Source organism: Agelaius tricolor, unplaced genomic scaffold, assembly GCF_023055355.1.
Source record: "Agelaius tricolor isolate 1412-34295 unplaced genomic scaffold, bAgeTri1.0.p SCAF_18, whole genome shotgun sequence".
NCBI classification, from domain to species: domain Eukaryota; kingdom Metazoa; phylum Chordata; class Aves; order Passeriformes; family Icteridae; genus Agelaius; species Agelaius tricolor.
Window position 1 is genome coordinate 8,331,551 of NW_027269278.1, and position 16,317 is coordinate 8,347,867.

General features: G+C 48.1%; 2 protein-coding genes and 1 long non-coding RNA gene across 8 annotated transcripts in view; 1 reads left to right on the top strand and 2 right to left on the bottom strand.

The window, feature by feature from the left end:
• Positions 1-16,317, bottom strand: part of PDLIM4 (PDZ and LIM domain 4) — a 246,788-nt gene that overhangs the window by 162,245 nt on the left and 68,226 nt on the right. The window lies entirely within an intron of this gene.
• The window catches only part of ACSL6 (acyl-CoA synthetase long chain family member 6), a 58,032-nt gene that overhangs the window by 8,698 nt on the left and 33,017 nt on the right, over positions 1-16,317 (top strand). The window contains exon 1 of one of the 6 annotated variants that reach the window (XM_071443174.1): positions 4,936-5,094. The exons of the other annotated variants lie outside the window; for them this stretch is intronic. The gene's annotated coding sequence lies outside the window, so the exon portion shown is untranslated. Of the gene's footprint in view, positions 1-4,935; positions 5,095-16,317 lie in introns of those variants that run through there. 6 annotated transcript variants of the gene reach the window in all.
• Positions 2,821-5,894, bottom strand: LOC139597653 (uncharacterized). Its single transcript, XR_011681670.1, has 3 exons — positions 5,575-5,894; positions 3,721-3,740; positions 2,821-2,966 (listed from the first exon to the last, which is right to left on the bottom strand). It is a non-coding gene; the product is annotated as an uncharacterized lncRNA (long non-coding RNA).

Consider the following 16,317-nt stretch of genomic DNA (forward strand, 5'->3'; position numbering starts at 1 on the left):
CTTTTCTTCAGCCAAATGTTCAAATAACTCCTTGGAGCTGAGAGCAGCTTGTGGCTGGCCTGTGAGCACCAGCTCACCCAAGCTGTGCCAGCGTCCTGACGTCCCCTGAACCTTTGTTCACTGTGGGTCTCCCTTGCACACTCACTCGTGTTGCTACAGGACAGGGACACCTGCCACTAAACCAGGCTCCAAGCCCCGTCCCACCTGGCCTTGGACACTTCCAGGGATGGGGCAGCCCCTGCTTCTCTGGGCAACCTGTGCCAGGGCCTCCCCACCCTCACAGGGAACCAGGGTTTTGAGATGCCGGGGGAGCCATCCCCAGTGACCTCCTCTCTCTGTCTCCTTGGAATACCCGAGTCCTGCTTTTTTTTCTGCTTGAAAAGGGTCTTTTTGTGCCACCACCTCCTCCAGCCCGAATCTCCCGCAGCTGAGAGGCTGCTGAGGGTGGTGTGATGCTCTGACCTGCCAACAACAATTCAGGGCTGTGTTTCCTTTGGGAAAGGCATTTGCATATCCTCTATTCACTTTATTTGGTTAAATATATTTGAAAAGGCAAAAGCTCTGTGTCATTGAGACCGAAGAATGAGCCATGAGCCGTCTGGGGGCCTCCTCCATCTTAACCCTTTAGTAACCCTTTAGAACCTGGTTCCAGCATCTTGGAGGCTTAAAATATTCAGAAAAAGAGATTTTAAGGCTGTTTTTGCAGCAGGTATGGGGAAGGAGGCTGGAGACAGGGAAAGCCCTGACAGAAGTCAGCAAAAATGTGCCATATACATATGAACTGAAAATTCACTTTTGTGAATACAGCCATAGACTGACTTGCAGAGTGTTTGCAAAATTTAGCATGGACAGAAATGTCTTCAGGGTGACTTGAAAGTACTTGTGAAAACAGGAGAGCAAAAGCAAGTTACAGCAGTGTCAGGGACAGAAAGGTGCAGGGTGCTTCAGGATGTGGCATCGGCAAAGGGAACTTTCTAGAAACAAAATTAGAAATAACCTAATTGCTGCTTTAGTTAACAAAATAAATAAAAAACTCTGAAGCGACAACAAAGATCCTGAAACCAAACCGTGTGTTTAAAAATCATTTAAACAATGTAACTGCTTGTTATTAGTGACAGGAGAAGAAAAATACTTCAGTGAAGTATTTAATTTGGACTATTTAAGGACATCTCAAATCACAGCCCAACCACAGATTTCTCAAAAACCCTCCAGGAGATGATGCCAAATTCCCCCTTTTCCCTCATTTTCTAGCACAGTGCCAGGCCCTTGCTGGCAGGGGAACAGAAGCTGGGTGTGGGATGTGGTTGGGGTCTCTGGCTGGTGGATGCCAGTCCTGCTGACGTGCCAGGGTGCAGGAGAGACCCCCTTGGACTGGGCCAGGACACAGCCCCTGCACCTCACTGTGTGCTGCACCTACCACACTCAGCTGCAATGTGGAGACTGAGCTTCTGGGTGCCTGTAAAGTGTTCTGAGGATGACAGCTGGGAAGAGATGCATAAGCAATAAATTCCTCATCCTGGGTTTATTTTTGTTACCTTGCCATCAGTTGGCATCCCTGTGGTGTAAGGAAATTGAGGACTAGAGGGAGAGGAGGCAGAAATACTTGCCCAGTAACATAATATTAATGTTCCTAATTATTCAATTAATTCTCTGTTTGTGCTGTATGCTTCCTTCCTGCTGCTCTTTGGAAATGGTAAAAAATATAGGCTATGTATAAACATAAAAGCATAATATCTGACCAGAGGATATAGAAAAGAAAAGGAGACCACTAAAAAGACACACAAAGCAGTAAAGTTCCTCTTTCTTACGTATTATTTGAATTAGTGGTGGTTTTTTATTTCTACTTGAGGCACAATTTTCCATGGATGGGCCTTGAGGAATGTAGAGATACTGTTGGCAAATTTCTGTTCTGTAACTGAAGCTATCGCTCTGGTTTATGGGAATGTCCTGAAAACCATAGCAGTAACTGGGGTTTTTTGAGTTACGCTCAGAATTTTGAAGTGGAACTCTTCCATAGAGCAATGGAAGCTCCCAGGCTATTTCAGCTCTGTGTGGTTTCCTAGTGGTACAGCCTCATTTAGCTGCTCTGATGAATCTATGTAAAGTCATAGAATAGTTTGTGTTGGAAAGAACCCTTAAAGTTCATCTAGTTTAACCCCCCTACAATGAGCGGATATCTTCAACTAGACCAGGTTGTACCAAGCCCTGTCCAACCTCACCTTGAATATTTTCAGGGCTGAGGCATCCATAGCTGCTCTGGACAACCTGTGCCAGTGTGTCACCACCTTCCTTATAAAAAAATCATTCCTTATATCTAGTCTGAATTGGCCATCTTTTAGTTTAAAACCATTACACCATGTCCTATCCTGTATTCTCCTGGCTAAAAGCAACAATGTTTAAAATTCAATCTTAATCTGCGTTTCTCATTAATTTTGATAATTTTGATAAAGTATAAAAGCATAGAGAGATTCCATAGGTTACTCTCTTTTATAGGACTCTTTGACTTTGGCTGGGAGCATTAAATGCACTGTGATTTACTGATATATCTTTTTTTACATCCCATCCTGGATGGATCAGGTCTCAGCCAAATCCCAGAGTTATTTGAAGTCTTCCCATTGATTTTACTAGTAGGTAGGTCTTACTGGGCTTTAGACTGAGCACAAAAGGTGAAGTCTAATTTCCTTTGTACTAGTATAAACATCCCTGCTACTCAATGCTTTCTCTTGGCTGTGAGTCCAAAAAATTAGGTTGTCTTCCCATAAAGCCCTGTCCCCATCACTCTGCCCTGCAAATTAGCTGGTAGAAAATTCTGGGGCAGAATGAAAGCTTTTATTCAGTTTATTACTTAGAGTATGCTTGCATCATTTTTCCCTTAAGGTAGGCAGCCAACATCCAGCTTCCTCTCTTTGTTCTCCCTCAGATATCTCCAATGGTTGTTTCAGAGAGTGAGTCCATATGTGTATGTACTGCAATGAAAGCAAAACAAGAGAAAGGGAATTACTGCTCAGGGTATTTACAGAGGAGGTAAAAGGGTCAGACTCTACCATGAAACATGTGTTTTACTCAATCTCACCACTTACACTGAGGGTATATTGCCCATGGTGAGCTTCATCTTGGTAGGCAAGACCAGCCCTTACCAGCAGGAGCTTGAAAGAAGATCTCCCTAGCACAGTATGTTGCTTTTAATCCAATATTCATTTGAAATCATTATTCCCACTTCCCCTTTAGGGCATTTCAGCATGAACACAGACATGCTGAGACTGTGGGCTACTGGCACTGAAGCACTCAGCCAGCCCAGAACTGTTCACACACCTGAAATATTTTCCTGGCTACAAAGATTCTGTCAAGCTGTGGCTCATAAAGAACAAAGGGGCAGGAATCTGAGCTGGTGAATATTGCTGAGGTCCCATTAAGCCAGCACTGTGATGCTGATTTGCACCTGCAGACCATTCAGTCTAGTGCTCCCTGCCCTACTCTGGCACTTTGATGAATTAAGCCTGATTGCAGAACATCCTCCATGTGACCCAAAGGAGCGATATTTTACAATCTTGCCTGAAATCTCATTAAATAGTCTTTCTTCATTCATGAGTGTTAAGTGTTCTTTGAGAATTCTCCACTACAAACTCCAATATCACAAGTAAAATTTAGGACAGGTCAGACAGAAACTTTATTAACTATGGTAATAGTAAGTCTTCACACAGCTTCTCACTCTCTGCTCACCTCTTTTCTGCCAAGCAGTTCTGAAGAGCCAGCCAGGAAAAAAAAGGAGTAGAGAAAAACAATAATTTCAGTGTTATTAATGCCAGATATTCAGCTTCTAGAAGGGAGGATCCCTCAAATGCCTTCCTAACAGCCAGAGTCCTAAGCAGGAATTGAACAGTAAAAAATGAGCAGTAAATAAAGTGATGATATGGAACAAGGGCTCCCCGGGGGCCCAGGGTGGCACACCCATGTTATCTTTGCTCAGGAGAGGGGAGTTGGAAGCTATCAGACACTGTTGGTCTGGTGGTTTCCAGTTGAAAGGAATGCTCTTGTAGTTGAGAGTATCTCAGCCAGATCTCTCAAATGTAAATGTCAGTAATTTACCATGACAAATGAATTTCAAAGTTCCGGTCTTGTTATTTTGAGTGTAAATTAACAAAATCTGGTTTGGGCTGGAAAACCAGGGGTGTTGGGCTTTTTCTGTTAATACATATAGCAGTATAAGGATGATGTTGGCAATAGTTACTGATTTACTATTTTCTTGATTCAGGGCATTTGTAATTATTCTACTTGATTATCACAGAACCCACTCTTCCAGCGCACTGTTTTGGGCTGGAAGGGTCCTTTAAGGTCATCCGGTTCCAATCCCCGTGCCCCGGGCAGAGACACCTTCCACTAGACCAGGTTGCTCCAAGTCGTGTCCAATCTGGCCTTGAACATCCAGGGGTGGGGCATCCCCAGCTGCTCAGGACAGCCTGCTCCACTGTCTCACCACCCTCACAGGGAAGAACTTCTTCCCAATATCCCATCTAACCCTGCCCTGTCAGTGTGAAGCCATTCCCCTTTGTCCTGGCACCATCTGCCCATGTAAATATCTGCCGATATCCGACCTATGAAGTGTCTCGTTCAGCAGACCTGAACTGGTAGCACAGACTTTCTCAGTGTCAGAAACTTTCTTTTATGATGACTTTTCCTAAAGAAAAAAAAAAAAAAAAAAAAAAAAAAAAAAAAAAAAAAAAGCCGTTTCTAATTTTAAACTGCGCAGTTGCAGAAAAAAAGGTTTTACAGTTTTACACCCAAAAGCGTTGCTTCGAGCCTGTAAATCCTCCAGTATGACAGAGATGTGCGAAAATACTGCAACATTCAGGAGCGGAGAGGGTGGGTTTTTCCTCTGGGAGGCGGCTCCCATCGCCGGGTGTGGAAGCTCAAGGGTTACAGCGGGCATCGCTGCTGCTGCTGCGCTAATACAGCCTAAGCCGATATTAGCCAAGCTTAACTTCTTTCAGCCGTTTGCAGATGGGAGGGGGAGGGACGGCCTGGAGTCAGCAGTTCTGTGCAGAGCCCCGGCCATGAGCTGACCGGGCAGCGGCGGCCCCGGGGCACCGGCGGATGGTGAGTCCCGCCGGGCTTTCATTGTTGTTATCGCAGCGCCTCTGAGGAGCCGGGGGATCCCAGCGGGATCCGGGAGCTGCGTCCGGGCAGGGCTCGGCTGGGTCTGGGGGGGGCTCCAGACGGGACCCCCATCCCCAGGGCCCCGCGGGCTCCACCGGAGCCGGGCTCCGGGATGGCGAGCCGAGCCAAGCCAAGCCAAGCCGCGGAAGCAGAGTGGGCAGCGGGAGAGCTGCGGTGCGAGGGAGCCGGGGCTGGGGGTGGGTGGGCTCGTTCCGCGGGGGGATGCGGGACAGCTCCTGGGGGACACTGGCACGTGGCTTTGGCACTTTCCCGTTGTTCGTGTGTGTCCAGCAGCCTTAGCGGGGGAAAAGCTCCTGCCCGGCTCTGGCTGGAGCTCCCAGCGCTGGAGGCAGCTGGCCCGTAGGTCCCGCGTGGGCTGCGGGGTGACAGCCCTGGGATCAGCGGGGAGGACAGCTCTACCTGCGTGGGGGCAAATTCACTGGCATGCAGAGACGGAGCCTGGCACTGGGGCTTCCCTGGAGGACTCTGCCCCTCTTAGTTGATTGCCCCAAACTCTTGACCTTTCATGTCGGGGCTTGTTTCCCACAGCGGGAGCTCTGTGGAGCATGGCACACCTGTTTCGTTGTGGTTGACCTCAAATCCTGTGTTGAGTTTTGGGCCCCTCAGTCCGAGGAAGACACTGACGTGTTGGAGTGTGTTTAGAGAAGGGCAATGGAGCTGAGGAAGGGTGTGGAGCACAAGCCAGATAAGGAGCAGCGGGGGGAGCTCAGCCTGGAGAAAAGGAGGTTCGGAAGGGACCTTATCACTCTACAAAGGAGGTTGAAGCTGGTGGGGAGGTTCGTCTCCTCCCGAGTAGCAAATGGAGGAACGAGATTAAGTGACCAAGGTGTGCCAGGGGACGTTTAGGTTGGATATTAAGAACAATTTCTTCACCAGAAGAATGTTTCAGCTCTGGAAGAGGCTGCCCAGGAAAATGGTGGAGTTGCCATCCGTGGAGGGATTTAACAAACGTGTAGATTTGGCACTTGGGACATGGTTTAGTGGCAAGCCTGGCAGTGCTGGGGGAATGGTTAGACTCGATCATCTCAGAGGGCTTTTCCAACCTTAATGACTCTGGAATTCTGTGACATCCTGCTGGTTTCTATGCTTTCTGTGTCTAAACTTTCAGCCACCCAGACTGAGTGCAATGCATGTCTCTGCCTGAGGGATCTCCCGGGGCTGGTGACATAACTTGCCTTAGTCAGAGCTATGCAGCAGTAGTAGGTTGCAAGCATTCGGGTGTAGTGTGTGATGCTCCTAATTCCATGCTGTGCATTCCCACTTTCCTCAAGCATAGAACCATGAGCATACTCCATCCACATGGGAAGAGCCTGCTGCTGTGTGGGGTGTGAGAGCTCATGGGGTTGCACCTTGGTGTTAGGGACTGAACATGAAAACCTGATCTGTAGCCATGAAATCCCCTATCTGGACATAGTGTGGACAGTGGACATCTGGCTTGCTGTGTTGTGTATGTGCCTGTTGCTGGTGCACCCCATCCTTTGGCATGCTGGGGATGGAGCAGGTTGGGGATGTGAAGAGAATAGGAGGATGATGCTTTCAGCAGTTTCAGAGAGCCTCCTGGAAGCTGGAGGGCCCCTGCCTGCTGCTGTACCATGTGGTGGGTCAGGCATGGCCCCAGGTACAGCTGCAGGGGTGGCTGTGTGCACTGTGGGGCCTCCTGGGAAACCCTCCTGCACCTGAGTGTCCCTACCACCAGGAGCCTTTCTGCACTAATCACTCTGCTTTTACTGATACCACGCAAGAGAGAAACATCAAGCTGTGTTCCTTTAAAAGCATGGTGATACTCCTGAGTAGAGAAGAGATTATTTTGAGAAGCTCTGGCTCTTGCAGGCAATGTGTTTCAGTTCTGACTGGAGGCTACTGGCACAGGGCCCAGGCAGGCAGAGGGCACGGCAGGAGCCGGCAGGTCTGTGCAGGGCAGGGCTGCTGCATCAGGCTGCTCCTGTCCCCCTGCTGTCCCTGCTGCTGTCCCCCACCTGCAGCCGGAGGGGGCGCTTGCCTTCCTTTGGGTTTTTGGCACACGGCCTGCCTCTTTATTTTCTTGCCCCTCACTGCACTGCAAGGTTGCCAAATAAGCCTTGAACAACTTTCAAAGCTGCCTTCAGTTTCTGGTTTGTTTTGGGATAAAACTTGGAGCGGATTCAGGCAGTCACAGTTCTGTATGCACAGGGTCTGGATAAAACTCTGCTCGCTCCATGTGTACTTAACCTTTGGTACCCCCTCACTCCTTCCCATCTGTGCAGACAGGGTCCTTTAGAAAAGCACTACAGCTACAGGGCCAGGTTGGATGGAGCCCTGAGCAATCTGCCCTAGTGAAGGCCCATGGTGTGGGGGATGGCTGGGTGATCTTCAGTGTCTCTTCCAACCCATTTGTGATTCCATGAACTTGCAGGGCACTTTCTTGTTAACTAACCTGGTCTAATTACAGTGAGATTACTCTAAGAGAGGGATACAACTGTATTTGTTCTAGTTAGTGACTCTACTGTTACTTTTTTGTAAGCTCCCATTTTGATGCCATTTTCTCGTTTCAGTTTCCAGTGTGACAGTTGTAATACTGTCTTCATGGGCATGTGTTTGACAGAGAGCTGGCAGAGCCTTTCAGTCCTCTCCTTTTTCATATGTCTTTGCTTTAACTGCAGTGGCAGGTCAGTAAGTACTGGAGCTCTTCAAGCTGTAGGATTGGCATTAAGAGAATTGCTCCTTATAATAATAAAGGCAGTGTTTGGCTGTGAGCTGGCCCAAACCGTGAAGTCTCTGCAGCAGAAGATGAAAATCTGTGTTATAATAATGCACAGACAACCTCCTGCAGACAGCAACAGGCCAAATTTCCAGGATCTTCATGGCTGGAGGCAATGCCAGCTGCAGTCTGGCCTGCTTTGCCCTGCTGTGAACACTTGCTACATAATTGTTGATATTGCAGAAGGCAACACAAAATTGAAGTTTGACGAAATAAGTGTTCTGGTCTAGTCTGAGCTGTCAGAGAGACAAGGCAGGTTAACACCTGGCTTGGAAGTGGTATTCAAAACATTCCTGTTCTTCCCTATCCTCTGCAGGATTAACTCTGGGCATGCCACTGTGTCATGTCCTAAGATTATGGAAGATTTTCTGTTTTGAGCTTGTTTAGTTTTCTGTTTCACTTTGGATGAAGGACTCCTGTGCTTGCCTGAATGCAACTGGCTGGCAGGATCCTCAGAGTGTTATTCAGAAACCATTTATTCTGGTGCTGCTGCCAAAAGAAACGGCAGCAATGAACCCAAAAAGGTTTGCAGCTGGATCAGTACCCCTGGACTGGTGCACAAATATTTGTGCTGGTGCCTGGGAAAGGCAGGGTGGGTGTGGGAGTGGTGGAAGGGGCAGACACTCAGGAGGACTCCTTGCCCTGGCAGGCCTGGAATATGGTGGGGCATCCCAGCCTGAGTGGGCTCCACCAAGCTGTGCTCCAGGCAGGGCTGGAGGTGGGTGTGTGGTGGGTCAGGGAGCCATGCAGGGAGACAGGACCCCACCCTGGCACCAGGATGCCATCTGATCATGCCAGGTGGGGATCTGCTTGGAAACCAACCACTTTTTCTGATACAAGAGCAGGACAGTAATTTCTGTGCCAACAGCCATGTGCCCCAGTGAGGGGGCAATAAGGTGAGGGGCCCCTCATGGCCCAGTCCAGCAGTGGAGTGAGTTGGGATCAACCATCCTACCCTGCCAGAAGCCAGCAGGAATCAGGCCTCTGCAGTGTGTGTGTGCAGCAGGAGAGCAGCCAGGGCACTCCCTTCATCACTGTCCCTGTATCACTGTCACCAGTGTCACACAGTGACCCTCCAGGTGCAGCCAAGGGCAGGGTGTGAATGGTGATGGAGAGCAACTGGCAGTGCAGGAATTTGCCTGCATGTGTGTCCTTGTCTGGCAGTGACCTGCTGTGGGGACAGCAGAGCCAGCCCTCAGCAGCCAGGGCAATGCATGCTTGTGGTATCAGCTTCTTCCCTGCCTGGCATTGTGCCCAAATGCCTCCACTCAGCCATGGGCTGGGGGCTTTGTAGAGTGAGATGGCCACAGAGGGCCTGGCTAGGGCATGTTCATGTGGAGAGACTGAAAATGGGCCAGGCAGTGAGCTGAGGAGGGGAGTGCATCCCTTCTGGGTGCATGGAAGGGTAAGGCCCCTTGTGGTCCCTGCACCTCTGCACTGCCCAGCACTGACCCTGCTGCAGAGCCTTCAGGTCACTGGGGTTCTTAGCTGGACCAGGGCCTCTACAGACAATACTAAGGTTCATTTAAATTCAGTATTGAAAGGCATCAAAACTTTCCCATGCAACATGCCATCCAGCTCTTTGCAAAGCACCTTCACATCTCCTCTCTGCCAAGCCAGCTGTCAGGGGTGCAGCTCCCTTCTCCCTTTCCATTCAGTGCTTCTCTTTGTACTCTGCCCCAGATAACTATTTTTACGCCATTCTTTAAGTTGTTTGTTTGCTGCCTGACACAGAGTATTCAGGAATCATATAGTATATGGGACAATCAACCATCAATGTCAGTAAAAAATAAAAAAAAGCCAAACCCCAACCCAACAAACCTCATTCTTCACAAGAACTGAAGTTGACAATTACTTATGAGTACTTCTGGGAAGGGGGGAGCTTTGCAGATGTTCTGTGAGCAGTGTGCAGAATGAAGCCCCAGCCCTAGCAAAAGCAGCCCCACGAGGCACTGCCAGGATCCAGCCCTGTGGGACAATGCCAGCAGCACGTGGCACTTCAGCATGAGCCCAGAAAGCATCTGCAGGGTTCACTGCCACCTGCAAGCTTTGCCATAAGGCTGAGTGGCAAATTCTCTCCTGCTTTAGTCACCTCAATGGGATGCTCCTGTGGACTATGCAGCCTGTGAGCCAGGGAAGCCAATGGGGAGGGATCAGGCTCTGGTTTCCCCAGATGCTGATTTTGGCACAGTTTTGTGAGCAGGCTCCAGAGAGCTGAAGACAGCCAGAAAACCCCACAACTGTGGTGGTTTGCTTTTCCTTCTGGCTGGGTTATGTTTTAGCTTGAAGGAATGGCCTGAGCTCACTTGAGGTGAGCACACAGAAGCTACACTGGCATAAGGGGAACAAGAGGAATGTCATGGGGAGGATATTGAGTGCAAAAATAACCCATTTATGTTTTCCCATCTGAACTCCATCCTGCAACCACAGGCTGAGGGTTTTAGCCTGGTCAATGAAACCTCATGACTGGCTCATGCTGGTGCTGGGTAACCTTTTCAGGATGTTTCAGCAGTTAGAGGAGCTTTTTTGTTACTGTGCCTTAGGCAACTGATAGACTTTAGAGACAGCAGAGTTGTTGAGCTTTTCCCTTTTGGTATGAAACTTAAAATGCTTGCACTGGCTTCCTGATGCTTTGTTATCCAGAGGAGCAGCAGATTTGGACCAGATTTCCAATCATGGCTTTTCCATGTGTGTGAGTCATAGTGGCTTCTGAGGGCTGCTACACTGCTCTGCTCAGGGGTGCAAAAGGTATTTTTATGTTGGTCCACCCGTTTGAGCTGTGCTGAGTGGGTGAGGAGGTGTGGGATGGAGGACAGAGCTTCCCATGAGGATTTGGCATCAGTGGATGAAGAGGGACTCAATGCAGAGAGATGAGGATGGGTTGGTGGTCCATGCATGGCTCTGAGCAAGGAGCATTTCCAGACAGCTGGGGGCTGGAGTTTGCTCTCTGAAAGATCTCAAATGTCTGAAGTAAGATCTCTGCATAGCACTGAATTATTTATTGAATAATTTCTCTAGGCAAGCGACCAATACGCTGTAGATATTTCAGATACTTTAAATACTTCTATTTATGTGTGATTACTGGTCTCTTTCAGGACATTGAGCTCCTTGTTAGCATTTTTCCCTTTTTAGTGGATGCTTGCAAAGATCTTCTGTTTTGCAAATACATTTCCCAGCAGCGCAGAGCAGGAGGGAGCAGAGGCCAGTGCTGCTCCTCTGGTTGCTTGGAGATTCCCATCCTTTGTCTGGGCCCTGCCTTTGGGGTTGGGATTGTCAGGAAAGTGGATGGAAGCTGGAAAGTCAGCAAAGCTCCTGAACCCAGTGCTGTGTCTGCCATTAGCTCTGTCCCCAGGAACCACTGAGAAATATGGGGGTGCCATGGTCACACCCAAGCTGTTAATGCCCCAGGTACTTGGAGATTTTAAGGAGTGAGATGATTCTACAGTAATGCTAGGGGCACATGGTATTATGCAATTAGTGCTGTTAATCATCAGTCACACAGACTAGGGGGAAATTCTGCTTTTTATATATATTTTATATATATGCACATGCACACACATCCACGCATGCAGATATTTAATGTGTGTAAATACTGGGTATAAAAGGGACCCAGTACTTCAGCAGCCTTTTCTCAGACATTCCTTCTGTCCTGAGTGAAACTTCCTGTCTCTCCAAAAAAAATAATGCACCATTGGGCCAAGTTTACACCACAGCCCCAACTACATGCTGATGCTGAACTGGTCTCTTTCATCCATCCCTGTGCTTTGCTCACTCACTCACCAGGGGACACAGGAAAGCACTGCTGGCCTCCTTGCCATAAAGTTTATTTGCTTTATTCTCTTAGAGATCCAAGGCTTGACCTGGATGCAAAGCCTTTTTCTATTGTGGATAGAAAACTCTGCCTTTCTGAGTGGGAGGGAGGGCACTGGGAGAGGGTGAGTGGGAGGCAGGGGCATGAGGACAGTCCCTGGTGGTGTTGCTGCAGCCCCATGTGTGCTCCCATGCCCCAGACCCTGAGTTTGGGGTGCACTGAGCCCCCAGGCAGCTCTGCCAGCACAAAAGCAATTTGAGCTAGAGAGGCTTGGGTACTATTGAAACCCTGCTCTTTAATAGTCATGTTGGCAAAAGGCCAGTTTCACAGATTGGATGGGTTTGATTCTCAAAGGAAAGGGAGAAGGATATTCTTTGTTAGTAAAAATAGAATATAAAAGTTATAAACTGCTTTTATAACATTTCTGAATCATGGGGTGCTTCTCTAGCATCTGCTCCCCAAAGAAGTGCCACAGCCTCACAGGCACTGTGGGCCTGTCCTCCCTTGTTTGCTATCCATTGTCTCTCACCCTCTCTTATGTTGCCTGAGCACTGGCATAATAATCCAAAAAAAGAAATTTTATCTCAAAACCAGTTCCTTTTCTTTCCCCTCTTTTTTTTTCCCTTCCCAATTATAACTCATTGAGTTGCAGTGGAACCACAGTCAATGAGGCCAAATGCCTTGGCTTTGAGTCCTCTATTATTATTTGACCCTGCAAAGAATTGCATGATCTAAGTAAAACACAGTAATTGTGGTTGTGCACTGGAGAGGCAATTATTTTGCTCAGTGGGTAAAATTAAGCACCTGTAAGAGTTCAGTTAGGTCTGGTTTTGGTTAGGTAGGGGGCATTTTTTAATGGAAAACACAGTTTTTATGAAAATGTGCTGTCCCAAAAATCAAAGCAGTGATACATCATGTGGAGGCTGTGAGAGATTGGCTTAGGGTGATGTGTCTGAAGGTGAGAGACATTAAATGGAGAAAAGGGCTATAGTGAGATAGAGGAGCACTCTATATTTTCCTCCACTTTAGAGGAGCAAAAGAAGGTATGGTTTCAGAAAGTTTTAAGTGGTATTAGCCTTGGTTTGACCAATAATCCTTGTAATTGCTGAATTGCATGTGTGGCTGATTAACCCTTGCAGAGTACAGAGGCTCCCTGTGCATGCATCCAAGTACTTGTGGTGGGTCAGGGCTGTGGGCTCACCCCTGCCCAGGCTGCTCTGGAGGGATGTAGGACAAGCAGTGAAGTATTTTGGGCCACTCTTGTGGTCATGTGTTTATAGCACAATTGCATGTGGGACAGAAGCTGTTAGATGTCCTTGCTTGTCTGCTGCTTCATTTTGGGGCTGCTTACTGGATTTCCACACAGCGATTCTTTCATAGTCTCAGATACTTCTGGTGTTCCTATTTTCCCCACTTCTGGTGTTTTTATTTTCCCCTTGATGTTTACCACACCCTTTACTCTTTCTCAAGCAGTTTGCAGGCTTGCAGACTGCCTGGCTTTCTGTCTCACAGCAGGGAATTGTTCTGTAAGGTTTTCAGTAGCTCTCTGTAATGTCCAACAAATACATAATGGCGTTTTCTCTCTGTAATTAACACTGGTTTTGTTCTGCTGTAAAATGTGGCATTACCATTTCCATAAACACTCTAGTGTAAAATCATTAAAACAGAATAAATTAACCTGATCTCTAGTTGAAAATAGAAAGGTGGCCAAGTGCCATGAGTTTTCCAATTTTTAAGTAAATTTCCATGTTTAAGTAATAATTTCCATGTTTAAGTAAAACAAATGAGAAGAAATCTGCAGGTTTGGATCAAACTGTGTATTTTGTTTGTGGCTGAGGCAGGAGTAGGAGATCTCATTAGATCACTTGTTCCATAAAATCTAGAGAAATGTGAGCCCAGCCTCCTGCTGCAGAGTGGTCGGTGTCCCCCTTCCTCACCTGAGCCCAGCTCCAACCCACACTGGCTTCAGGATGAGCACTGAAGGCTTATCCAGCTTCTCATTCTCTGTGCCCACACAGGGAAAACTTGTGGAGCTGCAGAGGCTGACTTGGCATCACCTCTCTGGTTTTAATTACAGCAGTGATTAGGAATTCACAGCCTGTGGTGTCCCAGGAGCTCCCTGGCCAAGCTGGAGAAGGTCAGAGGTACTGAGCTGCATTTAATGGCAGGGGCTCCTCCCAGGAGCCTACATGGAGTCTGAGGAAAAAGGAAAAATAAAAATTATTATACTCTGTAAGCAATACACAACATCCCCAAATGCCTCTGCCTGCATGGCTGTGACAGCCTCTGCATGTTTTCATGAAGGTGTTAATTATTGCAACAGCTTCCATTTAAATAAACAAATGGTTTCCAGTGATGCAGTCTGACTAATAGCTTTATGGGTCCCTGGGAATGCTGATTTTCCCTTTCCCCTTGGCAAATGGAAACTCTCTTGTAGTGACAGTCATAATTTGAGTGCCATTTGTGATTTGAATCCCCATTGCAAAGTCCCCCAAGCCCTCTGCACAGAGCACAGGCATGTTTTTTGTTCTGCACAGGAAGGTGAAGGAGAGTGGTTCAAGTTTTGCTGGATGCTTCTTTGTGCAAATCTTCTGTCACTGACCCCATTTCAGGAAAACAACTATAAATCTCAGGGTCTGGGCTCTGCAGAGCTGAACATGAGGAAAGAGTTCAAAAGGCTTGTAGTGTTTCACTGGCGTGAAATCCCTCTAAATCAGCCTGTCTAGATTGAGATGTTTTAGATCCTGGAAATTCTGTTTCCTCAGTGAAATGAGTGAGCAGCCAGTGCCGTAGCCAAGGACACGGATCCATGGTGACTGCTGCCTGAAGGGATATTCCAGCTTGCTCTGGGAGAAGCAGAGGGTCTCTGTGCTCTGAGCCACTGCATGGCACTGGTTCTGCTTTGCAGTTCCCCACTGCAAACTGTTAATTCTCTCAGACATATTGAAAAGCTGCTTATTTGGGTTTGGTTTTGTGCTATGGAAGTCTAATGTAAATAGCCTTTTTTGGGGCTTGAATAAAGGGACAGTGATGGGACACTTTGCCCATTTTCCAGGATAAAATGGTTCACCTGCCTCTTCCCCACCCCCCTGTGAGTGCAGGGGGCAGGAGGATATGGATGCCCCAATAGGAGTTGTTCTTCCCAAGCAGGCACTGATGGAATGGTAAGGAGGATGTGATTGTGTGGCTGCACAGGACCAGTAAGATTTTAATTGCATTAGGCACACACCAGTAGTCTGAGGCTGTTCCCACACTGGCTTATGTCACTGAACTCCATTGACTGGAGTTACAAAATCACTTCCAGGAGAAGAAAATTAAAACTAATTTGTACAAGAGAGCCTTTTGTTGCCAAAATAAATAAATAAGCCCTGTTCTGGAGGTGATTGCTGTGAACACGGGCTGGTGGATGACCTGGAGCCCAGTGTCACTGCTGGCTGCCCCAAGGCTGCAGGAGCCCTGCTCAGCCCAGACCCAGGCTGGGAAGTTCCCCTGTGCCAGGCACCCCCAGCTCTTACCCTTGGCTGTGCTCTCTTGGCACTTCTCCAGCACTCCTTCCTACCTACCTACCTACCTACCTACCTACCTACCTACCTACCTACCACTTTTTTCTGTCCTTCCTTGCATATTTGTTTCTCTTTCTTTGCCATGGGAATATTTTAAAAATCTGGTGATGTGAAGTGCCATTTGGAATAAATGGAAATGTCAGTGTTTCCATGTGCCACGTGCATGGGTGCCATGCTCTGCTTGCTGGCACCCTGGGCTGCTTGCTTGTGGGGAACATGAATTGCAGCAGGCTGGTAGATCCACTTCTGGCAACACAAATGGGGCTAAGAGGTAGCAAAAATGGGGCACAAAGATAACAGAAATGTAGAGAAGGGGTGTGGAGAGCATCCTGCTGCTGATCCTGAGCCCGAGGTGACAGCAGCAGCTGCTTGCTGTGCAGTCTGGAGTTTGTTGATGGGTAACCCAGCCCAACTGTGCTGGGTTTCAATTACTATGATTTATTTTCCTGATCACATGAGAAATGTATTCCCAGAGCGTGTGACCATGAGGTGCTCCCCTGCCTGTCTTGACTTGTCAGAGGAGGCTGTGAGCCAGCACCCCTGACCCCTCTTTCTGTAGGTATAGGGAGGGGGTGAGGCAGTTCTCTCTGATCATCCCAAACACACCTGGCCCCTTTCCTGGCCACCATCCCAGGGCAGGTTGGCTGCTCTGAGCAGATCAAGTATGGACTTAACATGAATCACTTCAGGATGCAAAACCCAGGATTAACTCTTGTGAAAGGCAACTTGTGTGAACTCTGCAGTGCCAAAATTGAATGTGAACAGAAATTGCAGCCCTGACTCTCATGACTCTTCTGTTGATGCTATGAGCTCTGGATGTCCATGGATGCCCTCGACCCAGATGGGTGTAAAGGCCTGGTCCTGCTTCTACCCAGGCAATCCCTGCAGCTGAGCAGGGCAGGAGCAGGACAGAAGGAGGACAGAAGCATATGGCTGTAGCCAAGCATCCCCCTATGGCAGTGCTGTTCCCACAGGCACCTTCCCAGCTTTCCATTTTCAACTTAACTGCACAGATGGATACAAAACAGCAC